The sequence below is a fragment of the Canis lupus genome, chromosome 8 (assembly GCF_011100685.1).
Source record: "Canis lupus familiaris isolate Mischka breed German Shepherd chromosome 8, alternate assembly UU_Cfam_GSD_1.0, whole genome shotgun sequence".
Taxonomy (NCBI): domain Eukaryota; kingdom Metazoa; phylum Chordata; class Mammalia; order Carnivora; family Canidae; genus Canis; species Canis lupus.
In genome coordinates, this window is record NC_049229.1 from 23,321,720 (window position 1) to 23,341,302 (window position 19,583).

At 32.7% G+C, this 19,583-nt stretch overlaps 1 long non-coding RNA gene across 1 annotated transcript in view; it reads left to right on the forward strand.

The window, feature by feature from the left end:
• LOC111097019 overlaps positions 1-19,583 on the forward strand; it is a 90,528-nt gene that overhangs the window by 4,396 nt on the left and 66,549 nt on the right. The window contains exon 2 of the long non-coding RNA XR_005363217.1: positions 5,478-5,546. This is a non-coding gene — a long non-coding RNA (uncharacterized LOC111097019). The remainder of the gene's footprint in view (positions 1-5,477; positions 5,547-19,583) is intronic.

A 19,583-nucleotide genomic window follows, 5' to 3' on the forward strand; every position in this document is an offset into this window, starting at 1 on the left:
ACCAAATTTCCAGACTCCCAGAAAGAAAGTGGATGTTCAGTATAAGCCACATTGTTTTTTACAAAGTTGAGGCACAGTGAGTGACTTCTTAATTCTAGGAATGCTGGAGAAATTTCCTCTAATACCCATTTTCAGATATTAGCCATGGCCAACTTGCAGGCAGGGCTTCCTAAGGGTATATCAACTCTCCTATATATTGACAATGATAGAACTTGCAGGTCATCCTTCTAGTTCCTTGTGCTATCATACTATATGAGTATATTCTGAAGCAAACTATCATTTTTAAGGTGTGACTGTCATTTGATTTATACATGACGCCATAAACTCCTTTTAAACTTTTGAATCATTGTATTTCTTTGCTTGTTTACAAATATTGTTCTTATTGCAGTGCATATTTGGACAAGCTTGGGTATTGTGGAATTCTGTTTTCTTCTTTCTTCTAATCTTTTCTCTAGTCAGTACATATTGGTCTCATGTTATACTTAAATTACCCTGAAGGTTGATGGGAAAAAATCCCGCTTTTTTTTTTATTAGGTTGCAATTTGCCTTCCTCACAACTCACAAATCTACCCAGGGTCTACAGTTTTTGTGATTGTAGTGAAAATATAATATTTATAGGAAATTGTAAAATTTAATGAGAGCTCATAAAGATTTTACTATTAGTTAAAATAATTCCTTGTAGAAATGTATTATCTAATAACAGTTCACCTTGAAGAGGAATATACACAGTTTTGTTTTTCTTTTTTTTTAACTAGACCAATGTTGCATTTATTGGGTGTTGGGCTGCCCATATTAATAGGCTTGCAAAGGTTCTGGTGGCCAGAATTATGGTGTGCCAAACTGGCTATGGTCTTGCTGTATTTTGACATGATATAGTTCGTACATTATTCTGTCTTTTGTATTACTCCATACTCAATGCCAAGAATTTTTTTTAACTTTTTTTAGGCTTAGACATTATTCCCATTCTTTAATTCCTTGTTATTCAAAATGTATCTCATGGGCCAATAACATTGGAATAGCCTGGAAGTTTATTAGAAACACAGAATCTGAGGACTATCCCCAGATCTACTGAATAAGAATCTGCAATTTAGCAAGATCACTAGTTGATTCATATGCATATTAAAATTTAGAAATTGCTGCTCTAAATCCTGCCACTATCCTTGCCTCTTCATTCTCCATTATCAGCCTGTGCCTCTTTCCTGTTACACATCTGGTCATGCTGGGAATTATTAGTATGTCAAGAGTCAGAGGATTAAAAAAGTGCTATAAACTAAAGAATTGATTATACGTGGGGTCTGTGGGGAATGATCATAACTAACAAAAATTCTCTAATTGGATTAACTTGGTGAGTGTTGCTACAGCATTAGCTATTAATAAATCTGTTGTTTCTCTCATGGTGCTATTTACTTTCTTAGCTTCTAGACATTGCCTCAGTTGAGGGCCACTTTTTGGGTGTTCCAGTCTGCTGCCTAAACAATATCCTTAGCACAGTATTATCAACCCCAACTGATTCACTCAGCTGAAAATCTGCCTGTTTTACCCCTTCAGTGCTGTTTCTAGGCAATCAGCCACTGAATTGGGCTATGGTTTAGGCTGTAGTTAGCCAAATTTCTCTTTTTCTAATATTTTCACCTTCCCCATTCTTCATCAGTTGCTGCTACACCTAGATTCTAGGACAGACCAAAGAGGATCAATAGACTTAGGCAATTTAATAATTCTCTTGGCTCTGTCCAAAGAGTATATCTTGGTTGGGAAGAAGAATTTAATACTTTTCCCCCCCTTTCCCAGTCCCACAGTTGGGCAATCTACCTGCATCTTTGGTTCTTTTTACCTCTTTCCAAACTTCTTTCTCTTTTCTTTTTCCTTCAGTCCTTTTACTTTTAGCCACTCATCTCCTCCTTTAGTTAATTCAACATAAGCCTGACACTTCTCTTATGTTTTAAGTTTTAGTGGTTCAAAGATTTAACAACTAAAAATTTTGGTTACATAGAATCATTACCCTTCCAATTAAAATGTGAGTTATTATGAGAAAATAATTTATCAAGGTAGAAATCAGTGTTCATATAAATTATAATTTAAACTCTGTTTGAATTTTATTATTCAGGGTTTTCTAGAAAGATGTTAATTAACATGGAATTTGATCTGCATATTGAACAAATTTACTTATTAAAATGGAGCTCATAAGTATTGAGCTGATTTTTACTGGAGGGAAATAGGCTCTTTAGTAATTTGAATTCTATTTCTAAGATAAATAGTTTTACAGTTTTCTAAGACTAGGTGAATATGCAAAGTGGTAGAATTAAACCAACTGAAAGAACAAATGGATATGATTTTTTTTTTTTTTTACGCTTTGAAGCTTTGTTGTTCTCTAACTAGCCCAGTACCTTTTGTTACTTCTTTCTATTAAAATGCTGTTTTCTTAAGTCAGAGTGAACTGGATTTACTTAGTATGATTTTGTTGAAGTCCTAGGCTAGTCCTAGCCCTAGACTTACTATTGTTAATTATGTGTGTTTGGTGAAGTTAGACAAAAATATATTTAACTATTTCATTCTGGATTTATCTTGAGAACTCACCATGAGAACAAGAAATTTCATTAAAAGTAATTGAATTCTTCTGAGATTTGTCAAAGTAATTTTTAAAAACTTTGAAACATGCTATCCTCTATTTTTCCTAGTTTGAATATTTATATCTGTTCTTGTTATTCTTTTGTGTGTATGTTCTTCCTATTCTAAACTATTCTAAGTTTAAATGTACAAGATAGTGATGTCATTAGATATAGCAAATGCTTGTTTAAAAAGAAAAAAATTAAGGAAAGAAAATTTTTCTTTTTAAAAAAATTTTTATCTTGGGGTCCAGTTTTGAGAGGTACCTACTCCACTAAGGCTGTCTGCAAACCCAAGTCTGATAATAAAATTCCTCCCAGGGATAGAAGACTACTAGGAATTGCTAACTCAAATGCCTTTAGGGCTGGGCCATACGCTAGGTCAGTCAGATGGAGACTGACCTGGAGAATGCATGTAACATATGTGACATGCCTCATTCTGAGAATAAGTATATGCCTTAAGTTATGACTTTCCACAAAGTATTTATAGTACATACAGTCCAAATGCAATCTACCAGAGATCACTTTTACTACAAGTGAAGTTGCCTAGTAACAAAATTGATGTTCTCTTTTTATCAGTTTTTCAGAAAAATTAGAGCTAGAAAGTTGACTGGAGTTCAAATTTTCTTGCAGAAGGGGAATGAAAATAACCATACTTAATTGAAAGTAACCATAATGACAATAAAACAGTGATTGTGGCAGTTGTAGAAACTTTCCTTAGTAAAAATTGAAAACCTTACCCTTTACTAATCTGACAGTGAGCAGCTGCAGAGGAGATCTGAAAGTGCCTGTTGATTATCATCAAAAGTTAGTATGTGGCCCAATAAGCAGAACAGTACAAGTCAGTGACAGAAGGGAAAGATAGATTGAAAGACGGTAGGATCTAGGATCCATACTGACTAGATGTGTTTATTAATTCTTAGTGAGGAGGGATTTGCTATGTGATGAAACAAGGCTGCTTATGAGTTGTACTTAGTAGAATTAATTGCCTCTGTTAATTAAGTATATAACATTGTTAATAAGTATGTTGAGGCCACATCTTTTGAAGGGTATGAGCCCTGCAGTCAGAATGCCTGGCCTTCTTGTACATTAGCAACCTTTGGGCAGTTACTTAACCACTCTTGCCTTAGTTTTCTACCTGTAATGTGAGGCTTATAAATATATCCTAGTCATAGAGTTGTAAGAAAATTAAGTAAGCTAATGTAAGTAAAGCTTTTAATAAAGTGCCCTGAGTATAGTAAAATCATTAAACAAGTGAAAGTAACTCTTAGTAAATAGGCAAATGTAGCTTGTCCATAATATTGTTTACATTATTTTAAGTTCCTCTGAAATAATAAGAAATGTATTTGATCTCTGCTCCGAGTTCATAATATAGGGCTCCTAAAACCTTATAAATAGGAGTACCAGGAAGATCTGTTTTTAATATTTTATCTTTGAACCCAGTTTCTGACATAGAGCTCATATTCTTCTTTAGCAATAAAAGTATCTGACACAGAATTCTTAATTACTTTGGAATTTCCTGAGTGATAGGAATGTATTTTGTTCTAATGAGGCAACTCTTGGTGGGCTCCTGGATGGAAGGTGGTCACCAGAAAGATCAAGCCATGATTAAACTTCATTTGGGAATTTCAAACCAGGTAAAAGTGAATGAAGTGAGTCCAAATGAACTATGATTTCCTAGGCCAGTGATACACAAACATGGCTGTATGTGTGAGTTACTTAGAAAATGTTTACAAATATATAACCCCATGACCCACTCCATACTTACCTGATATACAACTGTATATCTGAGAATGGTTCTCTTAGAGACTGCCAGGCATGAACTCACAGATGTAGTAATTGAGAACTAGTAGTCAAGGCCACCAGTTAGCACCTGCTATATCACAGGTTCTTTAACTGGAACTGCATCCTATTTTTCATGGGGCATTGTCAGGGTAGGTGACTGGCGTAAAGGGGCAGAGAAAATGTTTTAGAGTGATGGAATTGTTCTTTATCTTGGTGGTAGTAATGGTTAAGTAACTGTGTACAATTCCCCAAATCCATCAATTTATGCACTTACAATGGGTGAATTTTATCCAATTTAAATTATACTTAAAAAAACTGTAAACAAATCTGGCAAAAAAAATGGGATGGGGATGGGGATGGGGGTTTAGGAAGTAGAGGAGACTCCTTCAGTTGTAGAAAAGTAAAAGTTTGAGTCAGGTAGGTGCCTGTGTCTCTGTGAAAGGGCTAATTATACAACTCTTGAAGTAGAGGGACCTTCAAATTATGGGTTAAAAAGATTGGATATAACCTAATAGCCTAGCTGTCTTATAGAACCAATAATACCATAGGAAATTTGTGAAAGATTCAAATTCTTTATGGGGTACATTGAGGAATTAATTCAGTGATTAAGTAATCTGCTTGAGGTTACAGAAAGAGACAATAAAATATGAAAACAACAAAATTTTTTGTTGGAAGTTGAGTAATTTCAGGAAAATGTATTTTTTTTTCCAGTTTTCTGGTATGTTAGATAGAATGAAAGCTGTTTACCTTTTCATTAATTGGAGATAATTAGAGTTTCCAAACTTTAATATTTCAAAATCACATGTTACATTTGTTATTGAATATCCATTTCACAAATAAAATTACAGTTTGTTTCATGATTCCCTTCTTTCTCACCAGCACTGAAAATTAGTTGTATAGTTACCACAAATTTTAGGCTAGCTGATAGAAAGTCTTAGGCATTTAAAAATAGCAAATGGTCAAATCTGACCTTTGGATTGTGACAGCTGAGGGGTAATTGCTTTGAAATCATTACCCTTCCAGGGAGGAAAAGCTTGCTGAACATTGACCCCCTGCTTAAATAAAATGGTGTTATTTATTCCATATCAGGTGGATCTTTTGACAATTTGATGCCAAGTGTCATTACCTCTCTCTGGCCTATGGATTGCTGAATGCTCTGTAAGTGTGATTTAATAGCCTGAGTCTGTCATGAAATATTTATAACTTCTTTTGCACTTTGAAGATTTTGAATTTTATTTGTAATCATATTATTAATGAAATGACCTATATAAAATATGCCACAATGTATCATATTTATCTTGTGCAAGTATAATTATTCCAACACAAGTGTGTATTTTGGATCATTTATGAAACTTAGGTAATATCCAGTAAAAAGTCAAATATTTGGTCAACAATGTAGTCATCATCTTTTATAAGCTTTAAAAGGATGATTCAAGGGACTGCTGGGTGGCTTGGTTGGCCAGGTGCATATACATTAATGAGATAGCACTTTCTAATGCAAAGGAATTTTCCTCCATTCTTATTATTTTTATGTATCTTCTGAATATATACATATATTCACACACATATGTATATGCTACAGACTGAATGTTTGTATACTCTCCAAATTTATATGTTGAAGCCCTAATTAACAATGTGATGGTATCTGGAGAAGGAGTCTTTGGGAAGTAGGAAGGTTAGATTGGGTCATGAAGGTGGAGCCCGCATGATAGAGTTAATGCCCTTGTGAAAAAGAGATCTCTTTCACATTGCACATGCACCAAGGAAAGGCCACACAAAGACTTAAGGAGAAGACAGGCCTCAGCAAACCAAAAAGGCCATTACCAGACAGCAAATCTGCGAGCACCTTGATCTTGAATTTCCTAGCCTAGGAAACTGTGAGAAATGTCTCCGTTGTTTAAACCACCCCGCATCTATGGTATTTTGTTCCAACAGCCCACACTGATTAAGATAGTATACATATAAATTTGATAGCTACTTTTACTGAGTATTTGCAGTATGCTCTGGCACCAATCTAAGTGTTTTGCATGTATTAACATAGTTCCTCTTTACCAAAAATGACTAGAATATTGAATATTATTGTTGTATAGAACTATTAGCATTTATTGTTAATGAGAAAGAAATTGAGGCGTATTAAATTTCTCCAATTCACCAAGCTGGTTAAACTCAGGCAAGCTTCTCTATACCTTATGGTCTTTACCACTCGATTCACTTCCCATATTTGGTAAAAACAAGAGACAAAAACCCCCAAATCCAATAAATACATCATTGGAAGGAAAATGTAAAAATAATAGTCTAAATTACTTAAATTTTAAAAATCCTACACTAATTCCTTTTAAACTTTGACTACTTTTGTTTGCATTTGTTAAGGAACCATTTCTATCTTTAGGTTATACACTCACTTTTAGAATAATATTTTACTATCTAAATGCATTCTAATGAAAGTAACTTTTTAATAGAAGAACATTGTTCCTGCTCAATATTCTCTTAATAATGATACTTAAGAATACTCTAAAAAGAACAATAATTCCCTAACTCTTAGCGTGTATTCAAGGAGTTCTATGTTATTTCCATATTCAGCAGAAACTAGTGCTATCTGATCCATTATTATAAGTAATAATCATTTTTTAAGCTTAGATAAGTCTTAATACCTTCACTAAAGCTAGTCAAAATAGGACCAGTCCTTGTTGTTTATTGTAGAATGTAAGATGTGAACGTTTCAGTTATAAAATGTTTGACTAATGATAAAAGAATATTCAAGCAAATATTCATGTTTAGGATTGATAGCAGGTGTGTAAGTAAAATTATTAAAATATTTGATGGGGATCCCTGGGTGGCACAGCGGTTTAGCGCCTGCCTTTGGCCCAGGGCATGATCCTGGGCAGGATCGAATCCCACGTCGGGCTTCCGGTGCATGGAGCCTGCTTCTCCCTCTGCCTGTGTCTCTGCCTCTCTCTCTCTCTCTCTGTGTGACTATCATAAATAAATAAAAGTTTAAAAAATAAATAAATAAAATAAAATATTTGATGATTGATTTTTCCTTTGAGAGAATGCTTTATTGTCTCACTTATGACACTTTGTGTCATAACTTATTTTGCTGAGAGCATTTACTTTTTTGTAAGAAAAACCTTTTGATTTACTAGAAACTGGTGAAAGTATCAAGTAAAAAAAGGAAAATTAGTAAATCTATGAATCTATTCCTTCAGATTTTTAGCAGTAAAGGTTAATTATTTAAGTTTTTAGCAAATGGGTTTGTAATTCCTGAGATTATTCTCCTGGTATTAAGATGGAAATTTAAAAATCAAGATATGCTTATAAAATACAAATACAACTTACAACCAGCACCTAACAAAGCAGGCTTAAACTATACAAATATTTATGAAGATACAAATTGATCTTAAGACATTGCATCTTAACATTGTATAGTTTGAAGCATGTTGCATATATTTTAAGTCTGGTTATACTAAAGAATAAAAAAGGGAAGCTGTACTGGAAAATACTACTTTTAATTTTGCTACAAAAAGGATAAGAGTAACAAACCTAATGGAACTAGTACTAAAATTATTTCTACAATGTAGAACTAAAATAGAGCAATTAATCATGAAACAAAATTTAATGTTGTTCTTTGAGATTAGGTTTTACACATTGCTTCAATCTGTTTCCACTAGCAAGTTTAAAATATTTTCAAATAATTATTAATCAAATAACCTGATTTGTGTAAAGTGATTATAATAAGTTACCTAAGTGGCAAATCAAATATATTGCAGTTTCAAGGAATTTTTCATAAAACAGCTAAGAGAAAAGGAACTGATTCATGTCACGATATTGAAATGAGAAACAGAATTTTTTTTTAAGAAAGCAAGACAAGAACCTCTTGAAGTAAGCAGAATATTTGCTTACATGAATATTAAACTTGCAGATTATAACTTTTCCAGTATCTGGAAACATGTCTTACTTATATCTGTATTTAATATTTCAAATAGTTCCTGACAGTCAATAAATTTGTGTGGGATGATTGAAATAAAATTGTATCATCGTGCTGTACTAACCCTTACTTTAAAAAGAGAATTGCATAATAATGAGAAGTTATTATTGGAAATTTATTACGTTTGAAAAGTACATTAACTCTTGCATTCCATGAAGAGTTTGACTCAACCGGCAACAAGAGGCAAAAGTTAATCAGTTTAAGAAGCGTCTAAAAAATACATTTGTAATCCCTGAATACATGTTATCCTTACTCATGTATCTGTGGGCTTTTGAAGGAGCTATCAGTCTTTTTTTCTACTTATTTTAAGGTTTCTGTTAATCATTCACTTTCTGTTTTTGTTAAGTAAGTAGCCCTGACTTAAATATATTTGCTAATTTGGTTGCAGTTACCACAGAATTCAATACATCTGTTTGTGAGGAACAGTTTAGTGGGTAGATGGTCTTAAAGACAGTGAATCACGTACTGCATTTCTTGTAACTCATGGCATTTTTCACCCTAAAATGTTTTAAAATGAAGTAAATCTGCTGTACAAGAAAGGATGAAATAAAAATTTCTGGGAGATATAAAGTAGAAGAGTTTGTTTCCAGAGTCTTCAAGAAGAAAGTAACTATTTCACTGCTTTATAGAGCAGTTATAGAGAGGTTAGAGGCTACCAGAGGGGATTTTATGCTTTCTTTCAGGCTCTATCATTCGTGCATTTAATTGTCTTTCTAGGTATTCAGAATTTTAAGTAAAAGATGTACCTAAAATTCTAGGTTACAGAATTAAACAGTTAAGAGTTAAAACTGGAAAGTTTTGAGAATTGTCATTAGAGCAAAGCTTAGTTAAGTCATCAAAATACCACCAAAACATGTAATTAAAGAAATGCTAATTTAAAAAAGAGAGTAACTTGGGGCGTCCAAGTGGCTCAGTTGGTTAAGTGTTTTTGACTCAGGTCATGATCTCAGGGTCCTGGGATTGAGCCCTGCATTGGGTTCTCTGCTCAGTGGGGAAGTCTGCTTCTCCCTATCCCTCTCCCTCTCTCTCAAATAAATAAATAAATAAATAAATAATTTTTTTAAAGAGAGAATAACATTCTTTATGGCCAAAGATTTGAAAAAAACCCATAATATGCAGGAGAAAGGATTTTTCATAAAAAAGGATTTTTCACATTATTCATTTCTAGTGGGAATATAAATTGTTAAAATCTATCTATCTCTATCTATCTAACATGGGAGCCTGACCATATATATGGAAAACTTTGTAAATATGCACTCTTCAAAATGGAAATTTCACTTTTAGGCATAAATTTCAATGAAATCAGAGTGTGCTATATTATTATACAACTGTTGAAAATGAGATTTGAAACATATTTAAGGCATGGGAAAATTGCTTATAATATGACATTAAGGATAAATTTAGCAAAAGTGAATTCTAGTTATAATACTTCCAAGTTTTATTCAAAGCATAAAAAATGGAATGAAATACTCTTTTTAAGTGTTTATACAGAAATTTTAAAAAATATTTTTAATAAAAAATTCTACAGTAGATAGGAATTAGCAAAACAGTAAATGCTGTTTTTAAATCTAAAAACTCTTTAATTTAAATATCCTATTCTTTTGGGCAAATAATCTGAACATACTTATTTTTGTAATCAAATACCTATTAACAATGTTGATGGAGAGCTTTAAGTAAAATGATTCAAAACAACTTCATAAATGTTAAATAGCCATATAACATTATATTGAATTTTAAAGAATCTTCTTCATCAATGATATTACATAAAATGTATATTTGACAATGGTGTTCTGATTTTGTCTTTATAGGTTTGCCTTTTCTAGATCTTTCATATAAAGGGACTCATATAAAATGTAATTTTTTGCATTTGGCATCTTTGGGTGGGCTTAAAACTGTAAAATATTAGTATTTTGTACTTCTATATTGAACAGTATTTTGTCTATCCATTTGCCAGCTGATGAAAATTTAGATTGTTTCCAGTTTGGAACTATTATGAATAATGCTGCTATGAACATGCATCTACTTGTCTTTGTATGGACATGTGTTTCTAATTCTCCTGGGTAGATTAATAAGTGTGGAATTGATGGTTTATATGATAAGTGTACATATTTTTTTTACTCTAAAAGATACTGCTATACTGATTTCCAAAATGGCTGTACCACTTTACATTCCTAGTCATCTCTTATTTACTAGCCATTCATATCTTTTGGTGAAATGTCTGTTCAGATCATTTGCCCATTTAAAAAGTTGGGTTGTTTATTTCCTTATTCTTGAGTTGTAATTGTTTATAAATTTTAGATAGAAGTTCTTGATCAAGTACAGTTGACCCTCAAATAAGATAGGCTTGAACTGTGTGGGTCCTCTTATACATGGACTTTTTAAAATATACATATAAATATAGTACAGTAGTGTATTTTCTCTTCCTTATGATTTTCTTTAAAATTTTTCTTTAACTTTATGAAAAATATGTGTTAAGTAATTGTATATGTTATTGGTAAGGCTCCTGGCCAACAGTAGGTTATCAGTAAGTAAGTTTTTGGGGAATCAAAAGTTATATGTAAAGTTTTGACTGTTCAGGGGTTGCACCCCTAATTTCCCTCATTGTTCAAGGGTCAACTATATGATTTGCAAATAAATCTAGTGTTTGGCTTGCCTTTTCTTTTCCTTAATGAAGTTTTTTGAAATGTAGAAGTTTTTAATTTTTATAAAAGCCAATTTATCCATTTTTCTTTTATGAATTGCACTTTTGGTGTCTTATCTAGGAACTTTTTCTCAATCAAAGTTTACAAGGTTTTTTCCCTATAATTTTTTGGTTTGTTTTAGGTACCTTACATTGAGGTGATTATTTATTTTGAATTAACATATATAGTATCATTCACAAGGATTTAAGTTCACTTTATTTTTGCATTTGGCCATCCAATTGTCACAGCACTGTTTGTTGGAAAGATTATGATTTCCCCTATTAAAATGATGGCATCTTTATAAAAAAAATCAATTGATTATAAATGTAAGGATTTATTTCTGGACTCATTTCTATGCCCTCATTTCTATTCTCTTGATCTATATACCTATTTTTGTACCAATACCACACCGTCTTGATTTCTATGGCTTTATAGTAAATTTTAAAATTCAGTACTTTAAGTCTTTCAATTTTATTAGACTTTTTCAAAATTGCTTTGGCTATCCATTCTTTGCATTTCTACATAAATTTTAGGATCATCTTGTCAGTTGTTACAAAATCTTGGTATTTTAATTGGGATTAAATTGATTTTATGGATCAATTTTGGGAAAATTGCTATTTTGACTATATTGAGTTTTCTACTCTATGAACATGAAATGTGTTTTCATTTATATAGATCTCAAATTTCTTGAATATTTTATAGTTTCAGTGTTCAAACCTATATTTTTTATACTTGTTTTTAAAAAAAATTAAGTTCAGTTTTCAGTGTTACTGTGAATGAGATTGTTTTCTTAATTCTAATATCTGAATTTTGTTGCTAGAATATAGAAATACAGTGAACTTCTGGATATTGTTCTTGTAATCCGACAACTTCTAAATTCTTTTATTAGTTCTAGTAGTGTTTTTGTGGATTCTTTAGATTTTCTATGTAGATGGTCATTTCATCTGTGAATAAAGACACTTTTACTTCTGTCTTTCCAATTTTGTTGCTGTATTGCACTAGCTAGAACTTTCATTTAAACATTAAATAGCAGTGGTGGGAGCAGACATCCTTGCTTTGTGCCTGATCTTATGGGGGAAATGATTCAGTCTTTGACAGTTAAATATGATGTTTATTGTGGGTTTTTTTTTTTTCTTTCAAAAAGTAGTCTCTTATCAGGTTGAGAATGTTTTCTACCATTCCTTGACTTTTTAGAGTTTTATTATGATTGGGCATATAATTTTGTTAGATGCTTATTCTGCATCTTTTTATATCCTCATGCAGTTTTTGCATTTATTCTATTAACATACTGTATTACCTTAGTTGACTCTCAGTTGTTAACCAACTTATTTTGGGGAATTAAATCCCATATGGTTACTTTGTATAATAATTTTTATATGTTTTTGGATTTTATTTGCTAATATTTTGTTAAGAATATTTGTATCTATGAGGAATATTTAGTTTTCTTATGAAGTCTTTCTACCTTTGGCATCAAGTAACACTGAGCTATTAGAATGATTTACAAAATGTTCCTCTATTTTCTGGAAGATTTTGTGAGAACTGATATTATTTATCCTTTAAATATTTGACAGAATTTACTAAAGCCATAGGGGCCTGGGCTTTTCTTTATGAGAAGGTTTATAATTACTAGTTCAATTTCTTTACTTATTATAGGTCTGTCCACATTTCCAGTTTTTCTTAATCATTTTGGTAACTTTTGCCTTTCTAGGAATCTGTCCATTTTATCTAAATTGTCTAATTTGTTGGGATAAAGTAAAAGTTCCTTTTTATTTCTGTATAATAAGTAGTAATGTCCCTCAATTCACTCCTAATTTTGGTAATTTTTATCTTCTCTCTTATTTTTTTGTTTGTTTTTTGGATTTTTTTTTCGTCTAGCTAAAGATTTGTAAATTTTGTTGAGATTTCAAAGGGACAACTCTTGGTTTCATTGATATTCTCTATTTTTGTGTCTTCTCTATCATTGCTTTCTTCTCTTTCAAATTTCCTTTTTTCTATTTATTTTGTTTATTTGCTCATCTTATTCAAGTTTTTAAGGTGGAAACAGTTTATCAGTTGAGATCTGTTTGTGATTTAGTTATTAAAAGATATAAATTTCCCTCTAAGTACTTCTCTAGCTGAAGTCAGTAAGTTTTGAAATTTGTCTTTTTGTTTATTCAATCCAAAATCTTTTTTAATCCAAAATATTTTTTTATTTTCTTTGATTTCTTTGACACATGGGCTATTTGAAAGTACATTGTTTGATTTGCAAATATTTGGTTACTTTCCATATTTATTTCAGTTTTTTATTTTATTTCAAGTTTTTATTTAAATTCTAGTTGACATACAGTGTAATGTTAGTTTCAGGTATAGAATTTAGTGATTCATCACTTACATATAATACTTAATGCTCACCACAAGTGCCCTCCTTGATACCTATTACCCATTTAGCCCATCTTGTACTCACCTCTCCTTCAGTAACCCTCAGTTTGTTCTCTATAGTTAAAAGGTCTGTTTCTGGTTTGCCTCTCTTTTTTCTTTTCTTTTTCCCTATGTTCAGTCTGTTTTGTTTCTTAAATTCCACATGTGAGTGAAATTATGGTATTTGTCTTTCTGTGACTGACTTATTTTGCTTAGCATAATACTAACTTCCTCCACATCGTTGTAAATGGCATGATTTCATTCGTTTTTATGACTGAGCAATATTCCATTACTACATTATATATATATAGGTATATATATTTTCTATTTTATATATATTCCATTATATTCTCTCTCTCTATAAAATATATATCTCTATCATCTCTTTTTTATTCATTCATCAGCTGATGAAATTTGGCCTTTTACATAATTTGGGTATTGTTGATAATGCACCTATAAACATCGGGGTGCATGTATCCCTTCAAATCAGTATTTTTATGTCCTATGGGTAAATACCTAGTAGTGCAATTGCTGGATCATAGTGTAGTTCTATTTTTAACTTTTTGAGGAACTGCCTTACTGTTTCAGACTGATAAAAATTCCAGTAAAATACAAAACTTTGCTCTAATATAACTCTACTTTTCCTTTCCTATCACATCCCTTTGTCATATTGTTGTCATATATATTACATCATGTCTGGTATAAAGCTGGCATTATAGTGTTATAATTATTGCTTTGTACAATCATTTTTTCTTGAAGTTGAGAAGAAATTTTAAAAAAATACTTAAGAGTATTTTAAATTAAACCACAATTTTTATTTTATTATTTTTATTTTTATTTTTTACCATTTCTGGTGCTTTCCATTTATTCCTGTGGATTTCTACCATTTCTACCTCCAGGTGTCATTTTTTTTCTGCCAGTAAGATTTCCATTACTTACAATAGATCTCTGTGTTAGTAGAACACATTAACAGCTCAGGTGGTTTTCAGATTGGACCCGGGCTTTACTTTCTGCTCAGTCATTTCAAGTCTTCATGACATGCTTATTGCCTCATGGTAGGCTAAGAGTATGTGAATAATTTGAGGCTTCTCTGACACAGTTGTGCTTGTAAAGAGCTTCATCTAGGAAAACTTTGTCCAGTCAGTACCACAACCTTGGACTGGGAGAGTAGAGCCAAAACTCACACTGACCAAGCTTGGGAAGGGGTGCATGAAAGCATCCTTAAACTAGAATGCCAGATATTTTCACTGTCTTTACCTGAATTTCAGCAGTTTTTCAAACATAAATACTTCTCAGATTGTTTTGAGACATGAAATGAGCAAATGCTGTTGGAAAAATGTTGTCAATAGACTTGCTTGAAGCAGTGGTGCCACAAACAATTTATTAAAAAACAGTATCTGCAAGGCACAATTTATTAAGAAACGATATCTGCAAGGCACAATAAAGTAAAGCACAAAAGAACTTAGGCATCATATAGATATGCCTATATTGACTTTGGAAGTTCACAAATAGTAGAGGTAGACTATTTATAGTGATAAAGACTAGATGGTATGCAGCTGAAGTGAGAAGTTAGAGTGCCTGGTAAATAATATGGACAAAAAGGCACATAAGCCAAGGGATTTGGGCATTTCAAGAAGGGAGTTAAATGTCAAATACCATGAAGGGAACAAAAATTGAGAAGAGGAATATAGATCTGGCCATTAGAGAGTATGTGATAAATCTCCAAATCTTTTATCTGGTTTTGCATTATCAATATGTGAGGGACTGTATTCCAATGCTAGCTTATAATCTGAATCTAAATTTGGATAGTTTTCAAATTAAAGTATAGCACTAGAAGATAATATGTGTGGACTTTTTGCTTGTCACTGAAAATATAGAACAGCTCAGAAAGTCTTATGGTTCCATACCATGTGATTTTTGGGGGGTCTAAATGATTATTTAGCTTTTTTATTTCACAGTGATTGGCTACTTGGAAGAATATGGCTTGTGATACCTATTTTTCATTTTTGCCTACCATTGTATTAGTTATCTACTGCTGTATAACAAACCACCACAAACTGAGTAACCGAAAACAACACACATTAACTTACTGTTTAGCTCCAACATGTAAAAATCTTACATTGTCACTCCTATCCTTACAACAAAATAAAACTGGACAAACCAAAAATCAATTTTTTGGACCTGTCAGAGAACTGAATTTGTACAGTAAACTGATGATCAGAAATTTGGTGTGACAGGTGAATCTAGAGAGTCATAGCCAAGATATGCATATCTGGAACAGAAGAAGCTGTAGGTAAAAACTGTTAAGAATACTTAGGTGGAGATTTGATGAGTTGGTAGAGATTGAGTGTGGACCAGCATGAAAGTGAAAAACTTGTAATTTTATATGTGTCCTCAAACCCTCACAGGAAGCCTACAAGATTTTCATGCTAAAAATCTGAGAAAGATCCCTCCATGGCTTTGGCAGGAAGAGAGGAAGAATAATCCTTGTGAAATAAATCAGAGCCTTCTCCATAATAGAGATTCAGTCTCCAGGGGTAAAAATGTTACCAGAGACATGTTCCAGAGGAACTTGGGGATGAAGAACATTTATCTCATTCCAGTCCTCTAGTCTTCCTTTTTCATCTAATGGAGGGGAAGCTATATAAGAAGAAACTTTTGTGAAGGCTTCTCCCCAGAAACAGGCCCATGAGAAGATTGAGGTCTGAATGGAAAATTATAGAATGTCCCTTTCTCCATAAGCACACCAACAGGGCTGCAGTAAAATAACAGATATCTGAAAGAGCTGAGAGACCCAGACCATTTCTGAGGAGAAATACTCAGGGAATCCCCAAGACAGGTCAGGGAAATCTAACACCTCATCTGTAAAGGGACAAAAAATAATTATATTAGACTGCTCTTCAGAAGCCATGCAAGCAAGAGGAGAGTTGAGTGTAATATTTAAAGCAATGAAAGAAAAATATTACCTCAAATACTATATCCACTGAAATTATCCTTTGAAACTAAAGGAAGATCAAGACTTTCTCAGACAAGTGAAAAACTGAAGGACTTCATCTCTAGCAGACTTGCCTCTGCAAGAGATGTTAACAGAAGTTCTTGAGGGAGAAGGAAAATGCTATCAAAAACTTTAATCTCAGTACAAGCCTCAGAGAAGAAATAAATGAAGATAAAATAACATCTTTTGTTTTTTAAATTCTGAATTGATTTAAAAGATAAATCATTTATTATTATTATTTTTATTTAATAAAATAAAAGTGAGTGACAGCAGTGTCATGGGATGGCAGGGAAGAATTGGAACACCCTATATTAAGTATTTGTACTTAATTTAACATGGTGCAGAGTAGCATTCTTTGAAAGGAGGCTTCATTAGTTTAAAGTGTATATTGTAAACTCTAAGATAACAACTGCAATAATTTTTAAAAAAGATTTTACTCATTTATCCATAAGAGACACACACAGAGAGAGGCAGAGACATAGGCAGAGGGAGGAGAAGCCAGTTCTTTGTAGGGAGCCGGATGAGGGACTTGATCCTAGGACTCCAGAATCAGGTCCTGAGCCAAACGCGGAGGCTCAACTTCTGAGCCACCCAGGCGTCCCCAATTGCAATAATTTTTAAAGAAGTATAATTAAGCTGAGAGACCATTCTCAGATCCTTAACATGTGAGCCTCTACATTTGGCAGCTCACCACATTGCAGCTTGCTTCAGAGTGCCAACAAGGGAGAGGGGTGTCTAGAAAGATGGAAGTTACAATCTTGTGTGACCTAATTACAGAAGTGACATCTTGTCACTTTATATTTATTAGAATCAAATCACAGGTCCCACCCACTCTCAAAAGGAAGGGATTACACAAAGCTATGAATATCAGAAGTGAGGATCATTGGGGAATATTTTGGAATCTCTCTGCCATAGTCATTATTTTTCATATTTGAGGAGTTTCCTCTATGGAAAAAGTTACTGAGTACAGTGTTACAGACCACATCAAGTTGAGAAGGAAGTGCACAATGTGTATCAATATTTTAAAATATTTTTACTCTCTCCAATTCTGCTTTCCTATGTTTATTTTTCTTGACTTTATAGATTCTCTACCTTGCTTTCTCAGAGAAAATAGAAATCACCAGCCTTGAACCACTGAAGCTGAGTTTCTCTCCGTGCTAGACGCACTAACTCTATCCTTCATTTCTCTGGCTTAGATGGAAAGGAATCTTTTTTCTTTGCACATGACATGTACTATCATCTATACACTTTTTTTTTCATATTGTCAAACTCTCTACCAGCCTGCCAACACACTCATATTTCCATACACAGAAACTTCTCTACCTTCCAGCTATTTTTCTATTCCTCACTTTTATTTATTAGAAAGTTTTGAGCAGTATTCTGTGGTCACTGGTTTCATTTTTATACTTCCTTTTTTAATTTAATTTTTTAATCTTAATTTTTTAAAAAAATTATTTACTTATTTGAGAAAGAGAAAGAGAGAGAGTAAGCATGAGTAGCATGGACAGAGGCAGAGGGAGAAAGAGACTCCTGGGTGACTAGGGAGCATGAAGCAGGACTTGATCCCAGGATGCTGGGATAAGGACCTGAGCCAAATGCAGATGCTTAACTGACAGAGCCACTCAGGTACCCCTCATTTTTGCACTTCCCATCTATTCCCTGACCTAGTACCACAGTAGGTCTGTTCCTAATAGTCTGAGGAATCCTTTCTTTGGGACATTTCTTATTCACTTGATTGAGTAATTTTATCAATTCCTAACCTAATTCACCATAATTTTTTCTTTATTATCTTTTTTCTAGATTATTATAATATCTTCCCAATTGATTTCCCATCTGTTCTCATTCCAATCTAGCCTACACACTGGATATCGATAAATCATATAAATTCTAATCATGTTGCATGATACTCCACCAAATACTTTAAGTTCATTGTTAGAAATCTTAAATCTCAGATTTTGATACTGTCACACAATTGTTAAATGTAATTATTTTTAAAATATTTATCAAAAACATAATTGTAGATATGGCACTGTTTGTCCTTTGGTACCCAATGGCCATTTTGGAAGCTCTAAAATAAAATTCTTTCCAATTGGTTATATATATGTCATACTTCCCAAAAGTATATAGTCAAAACTAGCTGTATAACTTCAGATACCTCTCTTTACTTCCCTGCTTCTCATCTAGTTCTTTTACATGTAAAATAAAGCAATAGCTTTATTCAACCCCTTTTTAAAAATATATTTTTATGACTAAAACCACATTTTTATGACTGGAATTTCTATTTTATTGCATATGGTCTAAATCAGTTATGAATCTATAAGTTAAAAACTCAGCTACTTTAGTACATAAACTATAACCTGGTTTTGTCAGATAGCCCTAGTGTTATATGTCACTAAAGCATAACTTTTTTATTCTTTCCCAAATTAGAAGTAATGTTTTCCCAAAGAAATACATTTGATGTTCTAAAACTCACTCAATTTTAAATACGGGACATTCTCCCATTCTTTAGACTAATGCTTAGAGTTAAAAGTAGCTGTACAGACATGATCTTCTGTCAATTTGAACAGAATCTGACTAATCCACCTGACATTAATTCATTTAAGTCCTTTTCTTATGAGCAATAGAGAGGAAAGCTGTCAGAAAGTTTCTATCGTAGCTGAAATGCAGCTGCCAAGGTTTATTTTTCATACTGTCAGATGTAAAGAGAGGCTTATTCTTAGTGTGCCAAATATACTTTCATTATTCTTGACTTTACAAGGATAGACTGGTGTTTGCTTTAATGAAAGTGGGGTAGATTCTTGTGGTCTACAAAAGTGTCAATGTGTAGTAGTCTCAGAATTGAGAGCATTTGTAATTTCAATATTAGTCATTTTTTGATATTTTTCTTTGTAGATCATAAAATTAAATTTTTAGATGATCAGGATGAATATAATACCTCCAGAAAGGGACAATGTAATGGTAGCCTTGTGAGAACAAGACAGAATTCTTTTTATTTATTTATTGAGACAGAGAGTGAGAGAAAACAAGCAGGGGGGAGGAGAAGAGAGAGAAGCAGACTCCCCATTGAACAGAGAGTCCTTCACAGGGCTTGATCCCAGAACCCTGAGATCATAATCTCAGTGGACAGCAGATGCTTA